This window comes from Tursiops truncatus, chromosome 17, assembly GCF_011762595.2.
Source record: "Tursiops truncatus isolate mTurTru1 chromosome 17, mTurTru1.mat.Y, whole genome shotgun sequence".
In the NCBI taxonomy this organism is placed as follows: Eukaryota; Metazoa; Chordata; class Mammalia; order Artiodactyla; family Delphinidae; genus Tursiops; species Tursiops truncatus.
Window position 1 is genome coordinate 67,197,056 of NC_047050.1, and position 24,205 is coordinate 67,221,260.

Genomic DNA, 24,205 nt, shown 5'->3' on the forward strand with positions numbered 1-24,205 from the left:
TACTTTATCCAGTTTCCAATCCCTATTACAATATCAGACATGTTCAAAAGTTAGGGAGAGGACTCAACACTTTTCCTAATGGTTGAGTCCTAGAGCATTAAGACAAAGTTACCAAAATCTCTAATGGGCAGAGAGGCCCCAAGTGATACCTGAGTTCATTAATAATTAACAGTGGGGAATTTGCCTCCTAAGCCCATGAATGCTAATCAAGTTTCTTAAGTGTCTACATTAAAAATATAGAGGAGAGAAACCCGCTGACTCACGCCTTTGGCCACATCAAATTATTAGGAATTTCCCGAACCAGAGATTTTACCATATGGCCACTTCTTTTATAAACAAACATTTATGTACCATTTATTATGCACCAGGTACTATTCTAAGCACTCTAACAATATTGATGCATAGAAGAGGGGAGATCAAGAGGGCAGAGTAGGAGGATGTGGAGCTCACCTCCTCCCATGAACACATCAAAAATACATCTACATGTGGAACAATTCTCACTGAAAACTAACTGGAGACGGGCAGGAAGACCCTTGTACAACCAAGGCTGTAAAAAAGAGCCACACGAAATTGGGTAGGAAGGGAAGAGAGGCAATCATGTTAGAACCTGGGCCCCTGGAAGGGAACACAAAAGAGGAGGGAGGGGGATTACACAGGCCAGGATCCTCCCTGGGGCATGAGGGTTCAAACCACATATTGAGTACCCCAACCCTGGGGACCAGTGCTGGAAAGTCAGGTTCCCTTAGGTGGTTTGAAAACAAGTGGAAGTAACAGGAAAACTGCAAGAAACCTAGACTCCACTCTTGAAGAGTGTACACACACTCCCAAAACAAGGCATTGGAAGCAGATTGAAACTGCATGGGGCTCTGGCCAGTTTCCCATGACCATCCCAGCCCACACCATAGCCCACGTCAAGAGCCTGCACCAGCACCTCTTGCTCTATGGTCAACTCCACCGTAGGGCTAGGGCTGTAGCAGCAAAGGGGAGTGTGCAGTTGTGAGGGACAAAGACGGCCTAGACCCAGAACAGCATCTGAACAGGATCGGGGAAAGAAATTACTGGTCCTTACTGAGGCAGTACATCGACGGCAGCCCAGAACTGTCACCGGGGCCAGGACTGCCACAGCCTGTGGCTGCTCCAGCTGTTCTTGCTCCAGGACAGCACCCCTCTGGGGCAGGGTGCAGTGCTGGGTGGTGGGACAGCCCACACTTAGAGGAAATGGAGCCAGCTGAGACTCAACCCTGAGACTTCTGCTCCAGCAACTTGGGACCTGCCCCATCCCCAATTGGGTAGTGCTGGCCACTGAATAGAGGAGAAGCCCCAGCTAACACCTGGCAATGGCTCCAGGCTGTCCATCTCCAGGTCCACCTTCTAGTGGTGATAGCTGCCAGCACACCCTGGAGGAAGACATGACTCATGTTCACATCTGATCCAGTTCTCCTACCAAAGCCACTGGGCACACAGACTATATAGGGAAGCTCCCACAAAAGGACAACCCTTTAGGACTGCAACAGGTTAAGTGTTTCACCTAATTTCTTAGTGAGACAAACTTGAGCAAAATGAGAAGACAGGAATTTGTTGCAATTGAAAGAATAAGAGAAAACCCCTGAAAAAAACAACTAATGAAACCATAAATAATTTACCAGATAAAGAGTTCAAAGCTTTTGTATTAAGAATGCTAATGGAATTAGGGAAAGGAATAGATGATGAACACAGCAAAAATTTCAACAAGGAAGTACAATACCTAAAATACCAAAAAAAAAAAAAAAAGAACTGAAAAATACAATACCTGAAATGAAAAACACAATAGAAGGACTACAGGAATAGAAGCAGACTAGGTAAGAGAGAAGAATACATACATGATCTGGAAGATAGAATAATGGAAATCAATCACAACAAACAGAAAAATTTTTTAAATGAGAACAGTTTATGGGACCTCTACTACAACAAAAAGCATATCAACGTTCATATTAAAGGGGGTCCCAGAAGAAGGAGAAAAAAGGGGGTTAAAAATATATTTGATGAAATCATGGCTGAAAAATTCCCAAACCTGAAGCAGGAAACAGATATCTAGGTTTAGGGGGCACAGAGGGTCCCAAACAAGATGAACCCAAACAGAACCACACCAAGACATAGTATAATTAAAATGGCAAAAGTCAGAGAATTCTAAAGGCAGAAACAGAAAAAGTTGTATAAAGGGAACCCCCCATGAGGCTATCAGCTGATTTTTCTGCAGAAATTTTGCAGGCCAGAAAAGAGTGATATGATATATTCAAAGTGCTGTAAAGAAAAAGCCTGCAACTTAGGATACTCTACCCAGCAAGATTAGAATTGAGGGAGATAAACATGAAAATGTAAAATCTGACATCAGAAACACAAAGTGTGGGAGAGGGAAGTAAAAATATGTAGATCTTTTAGAATGTGTTTGAGCTTAAATGGCCACCAGTTTAAAACAATAGATACAGATCAACAAATAACCCCATGGTAACCATAAATCAAAAAGCTATAATAGACGATACACAAAACAAATCTCAACAAATTTAAGAGGGTAGAAATAATGCCAAGCATTTTTTCTTTTTGGACCACAATACGAAACTAGAAATTAATTATAGGAAGAAAAAGGGGAAAAACACAAACATGTGGAGACTAAACATGCTACTAAAAAACCAATGGGTTAATGACTCAAAGAGGAAATCAAAAAATACCTGGAGACAAATGAAAATAAAAACACAACTTTCCAGAATCTAAGGGATGCAACAAAAGTGGCTTTAAGAGGGAAATTTATAGCAATATAGGTCTATCTTAAGAAACAAGAAAAATCTCAAACAACCTAACCTACCATCTAAAGTAATGAGAAAGAAACAAACCCCAAAGTCAGAAGAAGTGAGGAAATAATTAAAATAGACCAAAAGAAATAGAAAAAACTCAATGAAACCAAGGGCTGTTTTTTTGAAAATTTAAACAAAATTGATGTCTTAAGCCAGGTTCATTAAGCAAAAAAAGAGGACCCAAATAAACAAAATAAGAAATAAAAGCAGAGACATAACCCACATTACAGAGATACAAAAAACCCTAACAAATTGCCACAGTAATATGCCAACAAATTGGACAACCTAGAAGAAATGGACAAATTTCTAGAAATACACAACCTTACAGGACTGAATTAGGAAGAAACAGACAATCTAAATGGACTGATCACTAGAGGTAAAATTGAATTTATAATTTAAAAACCCCTAGAAAACAAAAGTCCAGGTCCAGACAGTTTCACAAGGGAATTCCACCAAACAAATAAACAAGAGCTAACACCTATCCTTCTCAAACTAAACTATTCCCAAAATTTGAAGAGGAGGAAACACTCTCAAACTCATTCCATGAAGTAAACATCACCCTGATACTTAAACCAGACAAAAGACACTACAAGAAAAGAAGATTATAGGCCAGTAGCTCTAATGAATATGGATGTAAAAATCCTCAAAAAGTATTAGCAAATTGAATTCAACAGTATATAAAAAGGATCATACACCATGATTAAGTGGGATTTACGCCAGAGATGCAAGGATGGGTCAGTATCTGCAAGTCCATCAATGTGATACACTACATTAACAAAAGGAAGGATAACAATCACATGATCATCTCAACAGATGAAGAAAAAGCATTTGGCAAAATTTAACATCCACTCATGATAAAATCTCTCATTAGCGTTGGTAAGGAGGGAACATATCTCAATATAATTAAGGCCATCTATTATAAACCCATAGCTAACATCATACTCAACAGTGAAAAGCTGAAAACTTTTCCTCTAAAATCAGAAACAAGACAAGGATACCCACTCTTCCCACCTCCATTTAACATAGTATTGGAAGTCCTAGCCACAGCAATCAACAAGATAAAGAAACAAAAGGAATCCAAATCGGAAGGGAAGAAGCAATAGTCACCATTTGCAGTTGGCATGATACTATATGTAGAAAACCCTAAAGTATCCACAGAAAAACTACTAGAACTTGTAAATGAAGTCAGTAAAGTTGCAATATACAAGATTAATATGCAGAAGTCTGTAGCTTTTCTATACACACTAATAGTGAACTCTCAGAGAAAGCAAGCAAACAATCACATTTAAAATCACATCAAAAAGAATAAACTATTTAGGAATAAATTTAACTAGGGAGGTGAAAAGACCTATACTCAGAAAACTATATGACAATGAAGATGGAAATTGAAGATGATACAAAAAAAATGAAAGATATCCTATGTTTATGTATTGTATTGCAAGAATTAATATTATTAAAATGTCCATACTACCCAAAGCAATCTACAGATTCAATGCAATCCCTATCAAAATAGCTATCACATTTTTTAAAGAACTAGAACAAATAATCCTAAAATTTATATGGAACCACAAAAGACCCCGAATTGCCAAAAGAATCTTGAGAAAAAAAGAACAAAGCTGGAGTATCATGCTTACGGACTTCAGAGTATACTACATAGGCACAGTATCAAAACAGCATAGTAGTGGCACAGAAACAGACACACAGATCAATGGAACAGAATAGAGAATCAAGTCATAAACCCACACACTTATAAGGTCAGTTAATCTATGAAAAAGGAGGCAAGGATACAATTTTAAAAAGACAGTATCTTCAGTAAGTGGTGCTGGGAAAACTGGACAGCTACACTTAAAAGAATGAAATTAGAACATTTTCCCATACCAAAATGAAAATAGACTCAAAATGGGTTAAAGACCTAAATGTAAGACCTGAATCCATAAAACTCCTAGGAGAAAACATAGGCAGAATACTCTTTGACATAAATTTTAGCAATATGTTTTTGGACCTGTCTTCTCAAGAGAAACAAAAGCAAAAGTAAAAAATGGAACCTATATAAACTTAAAAGACTTTACACAGCAAAGGAAACCATCAACAAAATGAAAAGATAACCTGCTGAATGGGAGAAAATATATGCAATTTATATGACTGATAAGGAGTTAATATCCAAAATATATAAACAGCTCATAATACTCAGTATCAAAAACCTGATTATAAAATAGAAAGACACTTTTCCAAAGACGATATACAGATGGCCAACAGGTACACGAAATGATGCTCAACATCACAAATCATCAGATAAATGTAAATCAAAACCACAATGAGATAAAACCTCACACCTGTCAGAATAGTTATCATCAAAAAGTGTACCAATAACAAACGTTGGTGAGAATATGGAGAAAAGGGAACCCTAGTTCACTGTTGGTGAGAACATAAATTGGTACAGCCACATGGAAAACAGTATGGAGGTTCCTCAAAAGACTAAAAATAGGACTACCATATGATCCAGCAATTCCACCTGAAGAAAATGAAAACACTAATTCGAAAAGATACATGCAACCCAATGTTCACAGCAGCATTATTTACAATAGCCAAGATACGGACACAACTTAAGTGTCCATTAACAGATGAATGGATAAAAAAGATGTGATATATATACACCTACATACACATATGTACCTACGTACATATAGACACATACATGCGTATAGACACATACATACATATAGACACATACATACTCGCACACACGTGCACACACACATATACAATGAAATATTTCTCAGCCATAAAAAATAAAATTCTGCCATTTACAACAACATGGACTGACCTAGAGGGTATCATGCTTAGTAAAATAAGTCAGAGAAAGACAAATACTGTGTGTTATCACTTATTTGTGGAATCTAAAAATCCATTGGGGCTTCCCTGGTGGTGCAGTGGTTGAGAGTCCACTTGCCGATGCAGCGGACACGGGTTCGTGCCCCGGTCCGGGAAGATCCCACATGCTGCGGAGCGGCTGGGCCCATGAGCCATGGCTGCTGAGCCTGCGCGTCCGGAGCCTGTGCTCCGCAACAGGAGAGGCCGCAACAGTGAGAGGCCCGCGTACAGAAAAAAAAAAAAAAAAAGCAAAATCATGTCACACAAACAATCCTATCCTTGTTTCCCTACTATGAAAATACTAAAACAGAAAAAGGCATAAAGAAAAATGGAGAGTAAAACTTGGAATCCACAACTCAGGAAGTTTAAAAGGCAAATCAGAAATGATTGCAGCCGTCCCTGATCACAGCATACTTCCTCCCTTCTAGAGCTAATTCCTTCTCATCACATCTGCTGTAGAACATTCCTCTAGGGTATATTTGGCCACCGTGTGTATTTGAATCATCACTTTATTTCCTATCCAACTGTCACTGTAAATGTTGAAGCTGAGGCCCAAAGAGAAGAAATGACTTTCCCAAGTTCAACAGATACGAATATCCAGGTTTGGGAGCCTCACTTCTGTGTTCCCCTCACCATGTCATGCTGTCCTTGAAAAAAAAACAAAGGCTCATTTACTACAAGTATCTAATTTTGTTATTTTCCTAAACCATGGAATCATAGTGATTGAATTCACTTGAAAACTATGGCAGAAAAACGTAAATTTAACTTGAGTCGGTCTATTTTTAACGCATTCAGAGATTACAAATGATCTGTTTTCTGAGAGTAAACTGAAAAGTATTCCAACCTTATTTAGCAAATAGGAACTAGAGGGAACCTATAGACAGGACATGGCAGAAACCCCATTTTCTTCTCTTCAAGCTGAACCCCTCATCTCCCCGTATTCCTAACACTGAGGGATGAGTTTGTATTTGACAAATGGCTGCCTGGTAGAGAGGCCCCCCCATCATTACCCAAATCCACTTAGAAGAGGAATGCATCCTCAAGAATGGGGCCTGGTGAAAAGTGCTTAGAGACAGTCTGGGCTGAAGCAGGGCCCTTCTGATTCCATTTATCAGTGGTGTGGTGGTGTCTTTTGAAGTGGCTTCCTCCAGTCTTGGCAGCAGCTCAGAGAGCCACCAGCGTAGGAGGAACTGCCACCCACAGCCTCCATGAGGCTCTTCAAGGAGGGGGCACAGCTGGAGCTGGGCCTTGCTGAGATCAGGCTGCACCAGGGAAGAAGTGGAGAGAAACCTGCTGACTCCTGCCTTTGGCCACTTCCAAATTATTAGGAATTTCCTGAACCAGGGATTGCATGCATAGTTATTTTTTCTGGGATAAGAGAAATCATGAGACCTTTTTCTAAATAAGAGGGAAGAAAGAATTCACTACCATGAATATTTTAGAGACATTATACGCACAAGCTACAAATATTTTTCATTAGCCCCTACAGATTCACTTTCCACTCTTCTCTACTGTGTTCCCTAGGAGGCTGACTTCATATAAACTGTATCAATGGGCTCTCTTGCCATCAAGCTGCCAGTTGGCTTTGGCCAGCTGGAGACACTGGTAAGAGACGGGAAGGGCTAGAAAGAAGTAAGGTCAAGCAACTTATGACTGCAGCCCTCTTTTTGCTAGATCACTATGGGTTGGTTGAGTCCCTTTTCCAGTACTCAAGCTCCTATCAAGCAATACTCTTCATAGAGCAAGAAAAAGAAGAAAAGACCACAGTGCATCTTCTCTACCATCTGTTGAAGTCTTAGTAAGACTGTTAGAGGGCCATGGGGTAGGCACATGATCTAAGCTAGGCCAATCAGATTTTTTCCCTTGGGAATTCAAATCTTAAGGCAGATGATAGATGGAGAGAGTCGGAACCGATTGATGCCTGTGTTGGAGCATTCTCCCAACCCCCGCCCCCCCAAAAAGTCCAGTGGATCCTTAGATTCCAAGACTACACTGGTTCTATTCTATTTTTTAAGTCCTGGTTCTTCAGTATTTCCTTAAATTTTATAATTCACCCACATTCAACTGAAAAGGAAGCTAAAGAAATTGAAGCTCAGAGCATTGTAGCAATTTGTCCAAAGTCACACAGCTAGTAAGGAGAAAACACGGGATTCAAATTCAGGTTTGTTTCCAATATACCATATTGCTTACAGGAAGGCAGGATTTACGAGTTCATGACCTATATATACAAAGAGACTTGAGAGACTCAGTCTTGCTATTAAAAGCTGAGTAAGCTCATGGAAAATGTCTGCCTAGTGCCCAAGCATAGGGAAGAAAACAAAATAAAGAGCAATTTAGAAAATTTCTATGACCAATAGAATTCTACTTGGCACAGTGTATGGCCTCCTGAACAGAAACAAATTATCAACATATGAAACCATGGTCATTTTCAAAGGACATTTCTTCCTCATTTATAATTCTTTCTTCTTACAGTTTTCACTGCTTCCTCTCTTCTGAGAGTAACTGGGTAAGGAAGCAGATATCTATACCTTACTGACAATGGATTTGGTAGTATATGGTATCTGCTATAGATTGAATGTCTGTGTCCCCTAAAATTCGTATACTGAAAATCTAACACCCAAGATGATGGAATTAGGAGGTGGGGCCTTTGGCTCCGCTCTGATAAATAGGATAAGGGTCTTATAAAAAAGAACCCAGAGAACTCCCTTGCCGCTTCCACCACGTAAGTACACAAACAAGAAGGCACCATCTATGAACAAGAAAGCAGGCCCTCACCAGATGCCGAATCCGCCAGCACATTGATCTTGGACTTTCCAGCCTCCAGAACTTCGAAAAATAAATTTCTGTTGTTTATAAGCTATCCAGTTTATAGTAGTTTATTATACCAGCTGAACAGACTAAGGCCAAGTCTCTTTCAATTCTTACAATTATCCTGTGCATAGGTCATTTTTGTCCCTCTTTTCAGATGAAGAAAAAAAAGGCACCATTGCCCAAGGTTATATCATAGTAAAAGGCAAAGCAAAAACTTAGAGTTTGGTCCATGTGCTCTTTTTAACAGCACTAACGTTTTTCAACAAGGATGTTATTTCGCAGACATCCTTGAGGCAACCACAAAAATACTGCCCTGGTTGGGAACCTCAAAATCATGCAAGTCTATTAATGTATATTTCTATTCCTTTTTTCTTCTTGAAGCCCTACTTCATTTTTTTATTTCTTCCTAAGAGCAGTGGAAGACATCTTTGTTGCTGTTTTTAAGAAGTGATAGATGGGTATATCTAGCAGAAGGTTGGTTGTGGGGTCCTATATAAGGACAATCTGGTACCTGAATGTAGTGTCTTCCACTTTCTACTCAGCTGCATTCTGAGATGCCAGGGCTGAGAAGTCACTGTGCTGGAGAAGCAATTGGTACCTGGGAAATACTTCAGAATGCTCTAATTTGGTTGAAATTTGAATTCATATATTAGCAGCCTTACAAGGTACAAACTCAGTTACTAAACAAATATTTGAGTACATAATATATGCCTGGCACTGTCCTTGTCATTATGAATACAGTGGTAAACAAAACTGATAAGTCCTGGCTCTTACAGAGGAAAGAAAAGAGAAATTTAAGCAAGTGAGGAAATTAATAAAAAGTGTACTCAAATATGCTATATACGATATCTATAAAATAGTAACTTATTGATACTCTGATTTTAAAAATTAACTGATGGGATTTTCAACAAATGGTGCTGGGATAACTGGGATGTCCTCATGCAAAGACTAAAGCAGAACCTCTACCTCACACCCTACATAGTGATTAACTTAAAATGGATAATAGACCTAAATCTTATAAGCTGAAAATATAAAACTTTTAGAAGAAAACATAGGAGGTAGTCTTCATGACTTTAGGTGATAATTTCTTACATACGGAACCAAAAGCACTAGCAATGAAAAAATATTGATGAATTAGACTTCATCAAAAGTAAAATCTTGGGCTTCCCTGGTGGCGCAGTGGTTGAGAGTCTGTGTGCCGATGCAGGGGACACGGGTTCGTGCCCCGGTCAGGGATGATCCCACATGCTGCAGAGCAGCTAGGCCCGTGAGCCATGGCCGCTGAGCCTGTGCTCCACAATGGGAGAGGCCACAACAGTGAGAGGCCCGCGTACCGCCAAAAAAAAAAAAAAAAGTAAAATCTTTTGTGATTCAAAAAAGATCATCAAGAAAGTGAAAAGACAACCCATCAAATGGGAGAAAATACTTGCAAATCATATATATCTGATAAAAGACGTGTATTCAGAAAACATAAAGAACTCTTACATTTTAGGTCATTTTTTAACTTGCTTAAATTTGCATTTTCTTCTTTCTTTGAGAGCCATTTTAAAAATGGGCAAAGGGGGAGACCTTCAAGATAGCAGGAGAGTATGACATGGAGATCACCTTCCTCCCCACAAATACATCAGGAATACATCTACATGTGGAACAACTCCTACAGAACACCTACTGAACGCTGGCAGAAGACCTCAGACCTCCCAAAAGGGTCTTGGTGCTCCAGCCGGGTGTCAGGCCTGTGTCTCTGAGGTGGGAGAGCCGAGTTCAGGACACTGGTCCACCAGAGACCTCTCAGCTCCACGTAATATCAAACAGCGAAAGCCTCCCAGAGATCTCCATCTCAACACCAAGACCCAGCTCAACTCAACGACCAGCAAGCTACAGTGCTGGACACCCTATGCCAAACAACTAGCAAGACAGGAACACAACACCACCCACTAGCAGAAAGGCTGCCTAAAATAATAAGGTCACAGACACCCCAAAATACACCACCAGATGTGGACCTGTCCACCAGAAAGACAAGATCCAGCCTCATCCACCAGAACACAGACACTAGTCCCCTCCACCAGAAAGCCTACACAACCCACTGAACCAACCTTAGCCACTGGGGACAGACACGAAAAACAGCGGGAATTACGAACCTGCAGCCTGAGAAAATGAGACCCCAAACACAGTAAGTTAAGCATAATGAGAAGACAGAGAAACACACAGCAGATGAAGTAGCAAGGTAAAAACCCACCAGACCAAACAAATGAAGAGAAAATAGGCAGTCTACCTGAAAAAGAATGATAGTAAAGATGATCCAAAATCTTGGAAATAGAATGGAGAAAATACAAGAAACATTTAACAAGGACCTAGAAGAACTAAAGAGCAAACAAACAATGATGAACAACACAATAAATGAAATTAAACATTCTCTAGAAGGAATCAATAGCAGAATAACTGAGGCAGAAGAATGGATAAGTGACCTGGAAGATAAAATACTGGAAATAACTACTTCAGAGCAGAATAAAGAAAAAAAATGAAAAGAATGGAGGACAGTCTCAGAGACCTCTGGGACAACATTAAACGCACCAACATTCGAATTATAGGGGTCCCAGAAGAAAAAGAGAAAAACAAAGGGACTGAGAAAACATTTGAAGAGATTATAGTTGAAAACTTCCCTAATATAGGAATGGAAATAGGCAATCAAGTCCAGGAGGCACAGAGAGTGCCACACAGAATAAATCCAAGGAGAAACATGCCAAGACACATATTAATCAAACTCAAAAATTAAATACAAAGAAAAAACATTAAAAGCAGCAAGGGAAAAACAACAAATAACATACAAGGGAATCCCTATAAGGTTAACAACTGATCTTTCAGCAGAAACTCTGCAAGCCAGAAGGGTGTGGCAGGACATATGTAAAGTGATGAAAGGGAAAAACCTACAACCAAGATTACTCTACCCAGCAAGGATCTCATTCAGATTCGATGGAGAAATTAAAACCTTTAAAGACAAGCAAAAGCTAAGAGAATTCAGCACCACCAAACCAGCTTTACAGCAAATGCTAAAGGAACTTCTCCAGGCAGGAAACGCAAGAGAAGGAAAAGACCTACAATAGCAAAACAATTAAGAAAATGGTAATAGGAACATACATACATATTGATAATTACCTTAAATGTAAATGGACTAAATGCTCCAACCAAAAGACATAGACTGGCTGCAGGGATACAAAAACAAGACCTGTATATACGCTGTCTACAAGAGACCCACTTCAGACCTAGGGACACATACTGACTGAAAGTGAGGGAATGGAAAAAGATATTCCATGCAAATGGAAATCAAAAGAAAGCTGGAGTAACAATTCTCATATCAGACAAAATAGACTTTAAAACAAAGACTATTACAAGACACAAAGAAGGACACTACATAATGATCAAGGAATCAATCCAAGAACAAGGTATAACAATTGTAGATATTTATTCACCCAACATAGGAGCACCTCGATACATACGGCAAATGCTAACAGCTATAAAAGAGGAAATCAACAGTAACCCAATCATAGTAGGGGACTTTAAAACCCCACTTTCACCAATGAACAGATCATCCAAAATGAAAATAAATAAGGAAACACAAGCTTTAAATAATACATTAAATAAGATGGACTTACTTGATATTTATAGGACATTCCATCCAAAAACAACAGATTACACTTTCTTCTCAAGTGCTCATGGAACATTCTCCAGGACAGATAATATCTTGGGTCACAAATCAAGTGTTGGTAAATTTAAGAAAACTGAAATCATATCAAGTATCTTTTCTGACCACAATGCTATGAGACTAGATATCAATTACAGAAAAAATCTGTAAAAAATACAAACACTAGGAGGCTAAACAATACACTACTTAATAACCAAGAGATCACCAAAGAAATCAAGGAGGAAATCAAAAAGTACCTAGAAACAAATGATAATGAAAACACAATGACCCAAAACCTATGGGATGCAGCAAAAGCAGTTCTAAGAGGGAAGTTCAATACAATACAATCCTTTAGAAACAAGAAACATCTCAAATAAACAACCTAACCTTATACCTAAAGCAATTAGAGAAATAAGAACAAAAAAAGCCCAGAGTTAGCAGAAGGAAAGAAATCATAAAGATCATGTCAGAAATAAATGACAAAGAAATGAAGGAAACAATAGCAAAGATCAATAAAACTAAAAGCTGGTTCTTTGAGAAGATAAACAAAATTGATAAACCATTAGCCAGACTCATCAAGAAAAAAAGGGATAAGACTCAAATCAGTAGAGTTAGAAATGAAAAAGTACAAGTTACAACTGACACTGCAGAAATACAAAGGACCATGAGAGGTGACTACAAACAACTATATGCCAATAAAATGGACAACCTGGAAGAAATGGACAAATTCTTAGAAAAGCACAACCTTCTGAGACTGAACCAAGAAGGCATAGAAAATATAAACTGACCAATCACAAGCACTGAAATTGAAACTGTGATAAAAATCTTCCAACAAACAAAAGCCCAGGACTAGATGGCTTCACAGTTGAATTCTATCAAACATTTAGAGAAGAGCTAACACCTATCCTCCTCAAACTCTTCAAAAATATACCAAAGGGAGGAATACTCCCAAAGTCATTCTACAAGGCCACCATTACCCTGATACCAAAACCAGACAAAGATGTCACAAAAAAATAAAGCTACAAGCCAATAGCACTGATGAACATAGATGCAAATATCCTCAACAAAATACTAACAAACAGAATCCAACGGCACATTAAGAGGATCACACACCATGATCAAGTGGGGTTTATTCCAGGAATGCAAGGATTCTTCAATATAAGCAAATCAATTAATGTGATACACCATATTAATAAACTGAAAGATAAAAACCATATGATCATCTCATTAGATGCAGAAAAAGCTTTCGACAAAATTCAACACCGGTTTATGATAAAACCCCCCCAGAAAGTAGGCACAGAGGGAACTTACCTGAACATAATAAAGGCCATATATGACGAACTCACAGCCCACATCATCCTCAATGGTGAAAAATTGAATCCATTTCCATGAAGATCAGGAACAAGACAAGGTTGTCCACTCTCCTCACCACTATTATTCAACATAGTTTTGGATGTTTTAGTCACAGCAATCAGAGAAGAAAAAGAAATAAAACGAATCCAAATCGGAAAAGAAGAAGTAAAGCTATCACTGTTTGCAGATGACATGATACTATACATTATTGAATCCTAAAGATGCTACCAGAAAACTACTAGAGCTAATCAATGAATTTGGTAAAGTAGCAGGATACAAAACTAATGCACAGAAATCTCTTGCATTCCTATAAACTAAAAATGAAAAATCTAAAAGAGAAATTAAGGAAACACTCCCATTTACCATTGCAACAAAAAGCCAACACCTAGGAATAAACCTACCTAAGAAGACAAAAAACCTGTATGCAGAAAACTATAAGACACTGATGAAAGAAATTAAAGATGATCCAAACAGATGGAGAGATATACCATGTTCTTGAATTGGAAGAATCAACATTGTGAAAATGACTATAATACCCAAAGCAATCTATAGATTCAGTGTAATCCCTATCAAGCTACCACTGGCATTTTTCACAGAACTAAAACAAAAAAGTTCACAATTTGTGTGGAAACACAAAAGACCCCGAATAGCCAATGCAATCTTGGAAAAGAAAAACGGAGCTGGAGAAAAATCAGGCTCCTGGACCTCAGACTATATTACAAAGCTACAGTAATCAAGACAGTATGGTGCTGGCACCAAAACAGAAATATACATCAATGGAACGGGACAGAAAGCCCAGAGCTAAACCCACACACATATGTTCACCTTATCTTTGATAAAGGAGGCAAGAATATACAATGGAGTAAAGACAGCCTCTTCAATAAGTGGCGCTGGGAAAACTGGACAGCTACATGTAAAAGAATGAAATTAGAACACTCCCTAACACCATACACAAAAATAAACTCAAAGTGTATTAAGGACCTAAATGTAAGGCCAGACACTATAAAACTCTTAGAGGAAAACATAGGCAGAACACTATATGACATAAATCACAGCAAGATCCTTTTTGACCCACCTCCTAGAGAAATGGAAATAAAAACAATGGGCAGAAGACCTAAATAGACATTTCTCCAAAGAAGATATACAGATTGCCAACAACACATGAAAGAATGCTCAACATCATTAATCATTAGAGAAATGCAAATCAAAACTACAATGAGGTATCACCTCACACCAGTCACAATGGCCATCATCAAAAAAATCTACAAACAGGGCTTCCCTGGTGGCACAGTGGTTAGGAGTCTGCCTGCCGATGCAGGGAACACGGGTTTGTGCCCCGGTCCAGGAAGATCCCACATGCCGCGGAGCGGCTAGGCCCGTGAGCCATGGCCACTGAGCCTGCACGTCTGGAGCCTGTGCTCCGCAACGGGAGAGGCCACAACAGTGAGAGGCTCACGTATCGGGAAAAAAAAAAAAATTCTACAAACAATAAATGCTGGAGAGGGTGTGGAGAAAAGGGAACCCTCTTGCACTGTTGGTGGGAATGTAAATTGATACAGTCACTATGGAGAACAGTATGGAGGTTCCTTAAAAAACTAAAACTAGAACTACCATATGACCCAGCAATCTCACTACAGGGCATATACCCTGAGAAAACCGTAATTCAAAAAGAGTCATGTACCACAGTGTTCACTGCAGCTCTGTTTACGATAGCCAGGGCATGGAAGCAACCTAAGTGTCCATTGACAGATGAATGGATAAAGAAGATGTGGCACATATATACAATGGAATATTACTCAGCCATAAAAAGAAACGAAATTGAGTTATTTGTAGTGAGGTGGATGGACCTAGAGTCTGTCATACAGAGTGAAGTAAGTCAGAAAGAGAAAAACAAATAACGTTCGCTAACACATATATATATAGAATCTAAAAAAAGAAAAAAAACTGGTCACGAAGAACATAGGCGCAGGACAGGAATAAAGACACAGACTTACTAGAGAATGGACTTGAGGACATGGGGAAGGGGGAAGGGTAAGCTGGGACAAAGTGAGAGAGTGGCATGGACATATATACACTACCAAATGTAAAATCGATAGCTAGTGGAAAGCAGCTGCATTGCACAGGGAGATCAGCTCGGTGCTTTGTGACCACCTAGAGGGGTGGAATAGGGAGGGTGGGAGATGCAAGAGGGAGGAGATATGGGGATACATGTATATGTATAAGTGATTCACTTGTTATAAAGCAGAAACTAACACAGCATTGTAAAGAAATTATACTCCAATAAAGATGTTAAAAAAAAAGAATAGGCAAAGGGTTTGAATAGACATTTGTCCAAAGAAGATATACATATGACCAATAAGCACATGAAAAGATGGTCAATAATATTCATTAGGAATACGCAAATCATAACCATAATGAAATACCACTTCATACCCACCAGGATGGCTTTAAAATCTTAAAAAATAAAAAGAACAGAAAACAAAAAGTGTTGTCTGAGGGTAAAGAAATTGGAACTTTGTACATTGCTACTGGAAATGTAAAATGGTGCAGCCACTGTGGAAAACACTTTGGCAGTTCCACTTCTAGACATATACCCCAAAATGAAAACATATGTCTACACAAAAACTTGTAAATGAATATTCATAAAAGCCTTATTCATATTAGTTAAGAGTTTGAGATTGACATGCAGACACTACTATACATAAAATGGATAACAAGGACCTACTGTATAGCACAGGGAACTCTGCTCAATATTATATAAACAAACCAAATGGGAAAAGAATTTGAAAAAGAATAGATACATATATATGTATAACTGAATCACTTTGCTGTACACCTGAAACTAACACAACATTGTTAATCAACTATACTCCAATATAAAATAAAAAGTTAAAAAAAAAGAGGTAACCAGCACAGCCATCAACAGATGAATCTCTGAACAAATTATGGTACAATCCTACAATGGAATATTATTCAACCATAAAAAGAATAAATTACTGATACATGCTACAATGTGGGTGAAGCTTGAAAACATGCTAAGTGAAAGAAATATGTCACAAAAGTCCACGTGTATATGATTCCATTTATATGAGAAACAGAAAGTAGATTAGTGGTAACCACAGGCTGAGGGAAAAAGGAAATAGGGAATGATTACTAATGGGTGTGGGCCTTCTTTGGGGGGTGATGAAATGTTCCGTAATTAAGCAGAGTTGATGGTTGCACAACTCTCTGAATATACCAAAAAGCACTAAAATGTACACTTTTTTTAAACATCTTTATTGGAGTATAATTGCTTTACAGTGGTGTGTTAGTTTCTGCTGTATAACAAAGTGAATCAGCTATACATATACATATATCCCCATAGCTCCTCTCCCCTGCATCTCCCTCCCACTCTCCCTATTAAAATATACACTTGGTAAATTTTATGGAAGGTGAACTATATCTCAATAAGTGGTTATTTAAAACAAAACAAAAACTGGTGGGGACATAGAATTTCGCAGTCCCCACCATTGCTTCCATCGTATTAAATGATGGATGTGTGTGAACAGTTTAGTAATAAAAAGGGTTTGTATGTTAACTGTGCATGTATTGTGTATGTGTCCGTGTGTGTGTGTGTGTGTGTGTGTGTGTGTGTGTGTGTGTGTTTTAAAAACCTGAAACAAAAGTCTTTGAATACACAGTATAATGGTTGGGGGGAGCTCTGGAGCTAGACCACTTGGGTTCAGATTACAATGCCACCACTTTCAAACTACAGAATCTCAGACAATCTAATTAACCTCTCCAAGTTCCAGATTCCTTATTAGTAAATAGGAAATGGTGCTTATCTTACGGGTGTGCATGTGCATATTCAATTAAGTTTACAGTAGCTCAGTTTACGTTAACAGTTATTATTGTTTTCACGGCAATTATTACCCTCTCAGCAGTCACTGGGCTTTATCTGAACCACCATGGAGGGCTGACCGGGACAAAGGGCCTCTCTCCCTTTCTGACATTGGAGGGATGGCTGTCCCCTGCTGCTCACATTTCTCTCCCTATTCCAACTTCTAGAACTAGCTCCCGTCCCCACTACACACCTACAAGTCACTGGGGATTGTTTTGCTTGGGGGGTGAAACTGCACAGACAGAGGAGGGACGGGGGCCAGCTGAGTCTCACTTCCACCCTCTCTCTTTCCCTCCTCCTGTCTCCAGAGATGGGTCTCATCAGCAGGACCCCTGGAATCTGCTTTATCTCTCACGGGATCTCCCAGGGGGCCTCTGGAACTGTCTCTTTGGTACAGCTCTGAACTACCCCAAAGCATGTGATGGTTCAATCAAAACGGTTTTGTCCTACTTTGGAAAGAGAAAAGCCAAAGTGATGAGGAGGGAATAGCAGTGGTGAGAAGAAGGCAAGATCATCCTTGAAGCTCTTGGAAGAAAAGAAAGGTGGATGGTAAAGACAAGCAAGTACTAAATGTATCCCAGGAATGATCACTCCACCCACAGCCAATGCTTCGTGCCCAGGCGCCTGAGCCACCACGCCCGCTGCTCCGCACCCCCCCTTCCCCTGTGGGAGCCAGTGACCCAGGCACTGAGCCACCATTCAGACTGAGGGGCCCACACAACCCCTACTGTCCTTCTGGGTGGGGGGCTGGAGAGAAGGGGAAGGCAGGAAGCACTCCTCCTATCTCAAGTCTGAACCCTGAGCTCATCTTTATAATACAAAAGAGAAACTTTTGTTCCTTCAGCATTTGCTCTGGGCCAGACCCCGAATAAGTAAGTTACAGGGGGACCTAAGTTAATGATGGGGGTGAAGGGACAGATGTCTGTATAAGGGAGGCCTGCATCTGAGACATGGGGAAAAGCTGCCTGTGCAAATCAGGAGTGACTTCACAGAGGAGGCAGGAGTAGAGCTGCTGGGAGATCACCACTGAGAATTAGTACCCCTTTTTGGCCTCCCATATGTCAGTATTTTATATGAATAAGCTAATTTAACCTAGATAGCTTGAACCCACCTCAGCTCGTGTCCAAAATTTGTCTTCTTTCAACGTCAATAAATATTTGTCTCTGTGGGGCTGCCCTCGAGGTACTTGAGGAGGGCTACAAGACCCCTGGCAGGGATATTACTTGTCTGGGGAGGAGGGATGGGATTTACAACCTGTTTTAGTAAAAGCACCATCTCTTACCAGATCCCTGACCATCAGCATACCACCTGGCAGGTGTCACAGGCAAGGCTCACCTTTAGATCGGCAAACATGTCCTGAACACCTCTGTGTCGCAGGCTGGAAATACTGTGTTGAACGGCCGCCACTGGCCCCCTTCCCCTGTCCTCAATGCACAAGCAGTCTGGGCGATGCCTCCCAGACCCGCCGCCTTTGTTTGCCACGTGAGGCTCCTGCAGAGCCTGGGGAATGATTCTCACCCCACCTGTTAGCAAATCTCTCAGCATCCATCATGCACATCTGAGAAAACCCCTGCCAGATAAAGAGGGGATTAGGGTATGTATGCTGGAGATAGGGCAAGAGGCTCTAAGTATCTGAAGATCAGCCAGGGAGGGTAATGTGATAAAGAATAGATGTCAGACAATTTTTAAAAAGAGAGAAAATGTAGAAGTGGCTTTAGAGAGGTTTTCTGCATCGGGAAAGTTTATGAGCAAGGATTTGGCAAGCAGGCATTGAAGCTTCTTTTTCCTACATCTGTTTTCTTCCCTCTGCTCTCTGTCAGCAGAGCTGTTAGTGGAAATCTAAGAACTGACATCAGTCCTACTGCCGTTCCATGCGATGCCTAGCCCCAAGTTAGAGATCTTGATGAGGAAATAGTGAAGGAACACACCAAGCAGAATGTTAGCCAAAGATGCTGGTGCAATGCTGGGAGTGTAACAAGATCAGAGAGCTAGCCCAGCCTCTGGAAAATCTAGGCCCACCTTCTCCAGCCAAAGAAACCAACTTCAAGCACCCATGATGTGCAAAGCACATAGATTCACACCTCCATAAAAGAGTCTCCTGTTCAAGTTATACTAACACGTGTGTCTACCTTTATAGTGACTGAATGATTTCTCAGTTTAAAACTAACTGGCTCTTTTCTCTAAGAGTTTCATTTTATGGAATCATGGCCATTTATTGAGCACCAGGAATTTGGCCAGATTCTCTACTTAGTTTATTTAATTTAACTTTACAACAGACCTGAAAGGTACGTATTAGAAACCTTTGTTACTGATGAGAAAAATTAAGGTCCTGGAGGACTATGGAAACTGCCCCAAGCTAGAGAGCTGAGAAGTGAAGCTATATTCAAGTCCATAATAATTTTTTAAAATCCCTGATTTTTTTTTGTACAAAACTTGTTCTTTCTTTCACCATGTATTAAAATGAAATTCATAACTTTACATGATATAAACTAAAAGAAAGATTCTGTGTTCACCCTGGACCATAAATGAAGAATACCTTTAGCAGTATTAGCTGGTATATCTTTTTTTAAGCAGCATTTTGGATTTTTAGTCATTTTAAGAATATTTTTATATTCTAAATACCTAATACATTCTTCTTAGAAAGGATAGCGAATACACGTTATTTAAAAAGAAAAACCAAGATAAAAGGAAGCAGCCATTACAATTACAGTGTTGGCAATATCCTTCCCCTTGCATCACACCCATTTTTACCCTGTAAGTGGAATTTCTGGATGAGAGGATGTAGATATTCTGAGGCTTTTTGATACATATCAAGAAATCACCCTCTGGAAACACTGCAGTCATTTTTCTCCAGTCTTGAGGTTTATCTCAGTGTTCACTTAAATTTCAATTGGATCACTAGAAACTAAGAAGAACTTTATCTGATTATTGTGTATATTCTTTATCATGTATTTACTCAATTTTCTTTTGATTGATAGGCTCATTTTTCCTTACTGATTTGTAAGTGTGGTTCATATATCCAGGATATTATTTTTTTCTGACGTGTTACTATATAACATTTGCCGCTAAGTAGTCTGATGTGCAAAAATACTATTTTCAATATTTACATGATCAATCTTTTTCTCTACTTTTTCTGCCCAATACCAGTATCTTAAATATGTTTACCTTTAGCACTTGTTACATTTTTATAATTCTGTTATTTTTGCTTAAACATTTGATATATCTAAAGTTTATTTTGGTGTGTGATGGGAGTTAGAAAACATTTTTTAGATCTTTAGTAAAATAAAAGACAAGTAATATTTAATGTTTATGCTTGTTACGATTTCTCTTATAAAGAAAACTCCTTTGCTCCAAAATTTGCCCCGGTTGCTTAGAAATTTGCAGTCATTGTGAATATAAGATACATAAGCGGGGGCTTCCCTGGTGGCGCAGTGGTTGAGAGTCCGCCTGCCGATGCAGGGGACACGGGTTCGTGCCCCGGTCCGGAAAGATCCCACATGCCGCGGAGCGCCTGGGCCCGTGAGCCATGGCCGCTGAGCCTGCGCATCCGGAGCCTGTGCTCCGCAACGGGAGAGGCCACAACAGTGAGAGGCCCGAGTACCGCAAAAAAAAAAAAAAAAGATATATAAGGGGAAATAGAATATGTGGGTCTTCCTCACAGGAAATGTATACATGGTCAGGGAGATAATAAAAATATAAAATAGTGTACTATGGTAATTGTAAAATATGAATGAAGGTCATAGGGATAGGGCAGCTTTGGAGAAGAGTGAGTATTAAGTTGAGCTTCAGAGAATAAATAGAATTTGGCAAGATGGAATGGAGAAGAAAAGGCATGAAGGATAAGAGGAATTACTGGGCAACATCAGACCATAATAGCAGCAACAAGACCAAGCTGAGCGTCACTGAGTTGAAAAGGAGATGAAATTAACTAAGGGATGTGTTGTAGCTGACGGCGAGCAGTTAATCTGGCTTCCTTTTACATTTACAATCATTTTGCAACAGAATTTGACAACTCTTTAGAAGACTAGATTATATTAACCCAACCACTGTTCTAAACTAGGGAAAACCAAGAAGAAAATACAATTTGGACTTGGTACCAACAATCTGTATAATTCATTCCTGCTTCCCTTGCCCATCCATTCATTGCCATTCCATCAGAATTTTAGCCACTAGTTATTTTTTTACTCTTTCACTGAACAAGTATTTTCTGCATCTCCATGACATGCCAAGCACTTTGCAAAGTACTAGGGATATAAGGAACCAACCTGATCCCTGGTCTGGGAGATACTCATAGAATAGAGGAGAGACAAAAACATAACACATTCGAACAGGCTGAGTGCTATCATTCAGGAGTATTACTTAGGTTGTGAGAGCACGGAGGAGCCACTAATGCTACCTGGGGTTCTCCACAAAAGCCAGACAAAGCCAATGGCATTGAGTTGATCTCTGAAGGTTGAGTAGCAGCCTACCAGTTTGGGAAGCCGTGGGTACTAGGTGGTCTCATGGGATTGGAGCCCATGTTGTGTGTTGAGGAAGATCATCAGGGAAGCCCCTACTTTATAGCCCATTTCCCTCTGAGGGTGGCTTTTCACTGAAGGCATTCAGTCTACTTATATCCCTCCTTCTTTACCTATACATGCTTGAAACCACTGATTGGATGTGAGAAAAACCATCCGTTGGATATCACCTGGGCATCTATGTTATAAGGAACATAATTATGACAGGTGACATTCATCGAACACTTATTACGTGCCACACACTGTTCTAACCATTTTTACTTATTTCATCCACACAGCAACCCTCACAGCATCTTCTTCTTTTACAGCTTTGGAAACTGAAGCCCAGAGCCATCAAGGACATTGTCCAAAACTTCTGGACACAAAATTGAGAACCTGGGATTCAAACGTAGACATCCAGACTCCAGAGCTGTGCTATTGAATATTAAATCCCATCCTGCCTTGAGTTTGCTGGAATTAGGGAAAAAAACCACAGCTCTGGCCTAGAGTAATTCAACACTGACAGTTAATCTCCTAGAACATACAGATTAACCTGGAAGGGAACGCAGAAGAGTGAAAATGGTCATAGAAGAGTAGACTGTTAAATTTTATAGCTTTTAAGGTAAACACAATGCAGGAGTTCACACTAAGGAGTCACAGTGTCATTACATCATTTTTTTTATTGGTCAAATGGGCTATATGTGCATAGTCAGTTAAACAATATACAATCCCATTGATGGGTTGCTTTTTCTCTTCCACGTACTCCAAAATGAGTAAGAGTGGGATTTTTGGTTTATTCCTACTAAGATGCAGGTTAAAATGATTTGGTACTTAGCAAGGCTTCTATAATTATTACTTAAGTAAACATGCACCTTTTAGTTGAAACCTCAGAGATCGTTTAAAGCATCTTCACATTACCTAGTTGGAGAAGCAGAGGATGCTCAGCAGGTATAGACTAGATCCAGCCCTCCCGGCTCCCCCTCCAGCCATATTCCCCCCACCCCCCCGCAGTGCTAACAGTTCAATCAGGTGCAGTGGCTGCCTGTGGCATCAGTACTGCTCCAATCCTTGTCTAGAAAATATTCAGTTTGACCCCATCCAGATGAAAGGAGCATTAGGGTGAACAATCAGAAGTCATATCAGGATGGTCAGTGGTGCGCCTCCTTTCAGGATGGCCTAAGGCTGACTCTCCCACGTGGGGTACTTATTTAACATCTTTATGATTTGGCATCACCAGTTAGAGCTGAATTCTGAAGCAATGGCCAGTGGACCATAGCCCTATAATGTGTTTTGTTTAACTCATTATTTTAAATGAATGAATGATGAAGGAATATTATACTAAAATATTCAGAGATTTCCATAAAAAATCTGTTTTCTCAATTTCTTGTGAAAAGCAGAAGACCTGGCAACAACAGCCCACTTTTCTGTGTGGCACGTGGCAGTGATTCACTGTAGCTGACTAGAAGCTACACCATTCAGATAGGACATTCCTTTCCCTATGCATGTGTTTCACTCAAGGTATCTGTCTGGCCCCAGTTTGGATTTGGTTTTGAACACTGACTTAGAGCACTGGGAAGAATGATACCTGATCTTTACATACTCTCCAGCATGTTTGTATGGCTAATTCATGCAGCAAGTGTTGAACAAACATCACATGTGTTTATGTTTCTATTTATGATTGTGTATAGTATTTTATTTCCAACGTAAATCAAAGCCCGTCGGAAGGATTTCTTTATCGATCGATGTGATTAAGGCAAGAAATTATATGTGAACTACCTAGTTCCCTGGGGTGAAATTCAACTACGCCTGCAATGTGCAAAGAATACTCATGTTTCCTAATGTTAATAATCAGAAAAGAAACCCTTGGGTTAAATGATTAACAAAGAAGATAATCCTTTAAAGAAAACGTGGTGTCTACATGCAAAATGTATAAAAATTATACCCAGCCACTGGAAGAGCATCTAGATTCAAGGAAGATCTGATATAATTAAAGCTTTTCCTGAGATACAGAAAAGCAAAAGTATGACTGGTTAAATTAAGAAAGGGGTATCGTATTTTTAAGCCATTTTTATTTTAATTAAATATAATAGACCTTTAGGCAAAATTAATGTGACATGTTTTCACATGTTTAGCCACCTGGCAAAATCTTATCATCTGTCAAGAGCCACATCAACGGCTTCTGTGAAGCATTTAAACAAAACTCCATCTCCCCTTTGTAGCTCCCCACGATGATCTCAATCTTCGGTGGTTTTACTTGTTTTACTAAAGTATGATTATTAGTTACAGG

The 24,205-nt window shown here is 39.5% G+C and overlaps 1 long non-coding RNA gene across 1 annotated transcript in view; it reads left to right on the forward strand.

Moving 5' to 3' along the window:
• Positions 1-22,911, forward strand: part of LOC141276869 (uncharacterized) — a 304,160-nt gene extending 281,249 nt beyond the window's left edge. The window contains exon 5 of the long non-coding RNA XR_012327120.1: positions 22,248-22,911. This is a non-coding gene — a long non-coding RNA (uncharacterized lncRNA). The remainder of the gene's footprint in view (positions 1-22,247) is intronic.
• The last annotated feature ends 1,294 nt before the right edge of the window (positions 22,912-24,205 follow it).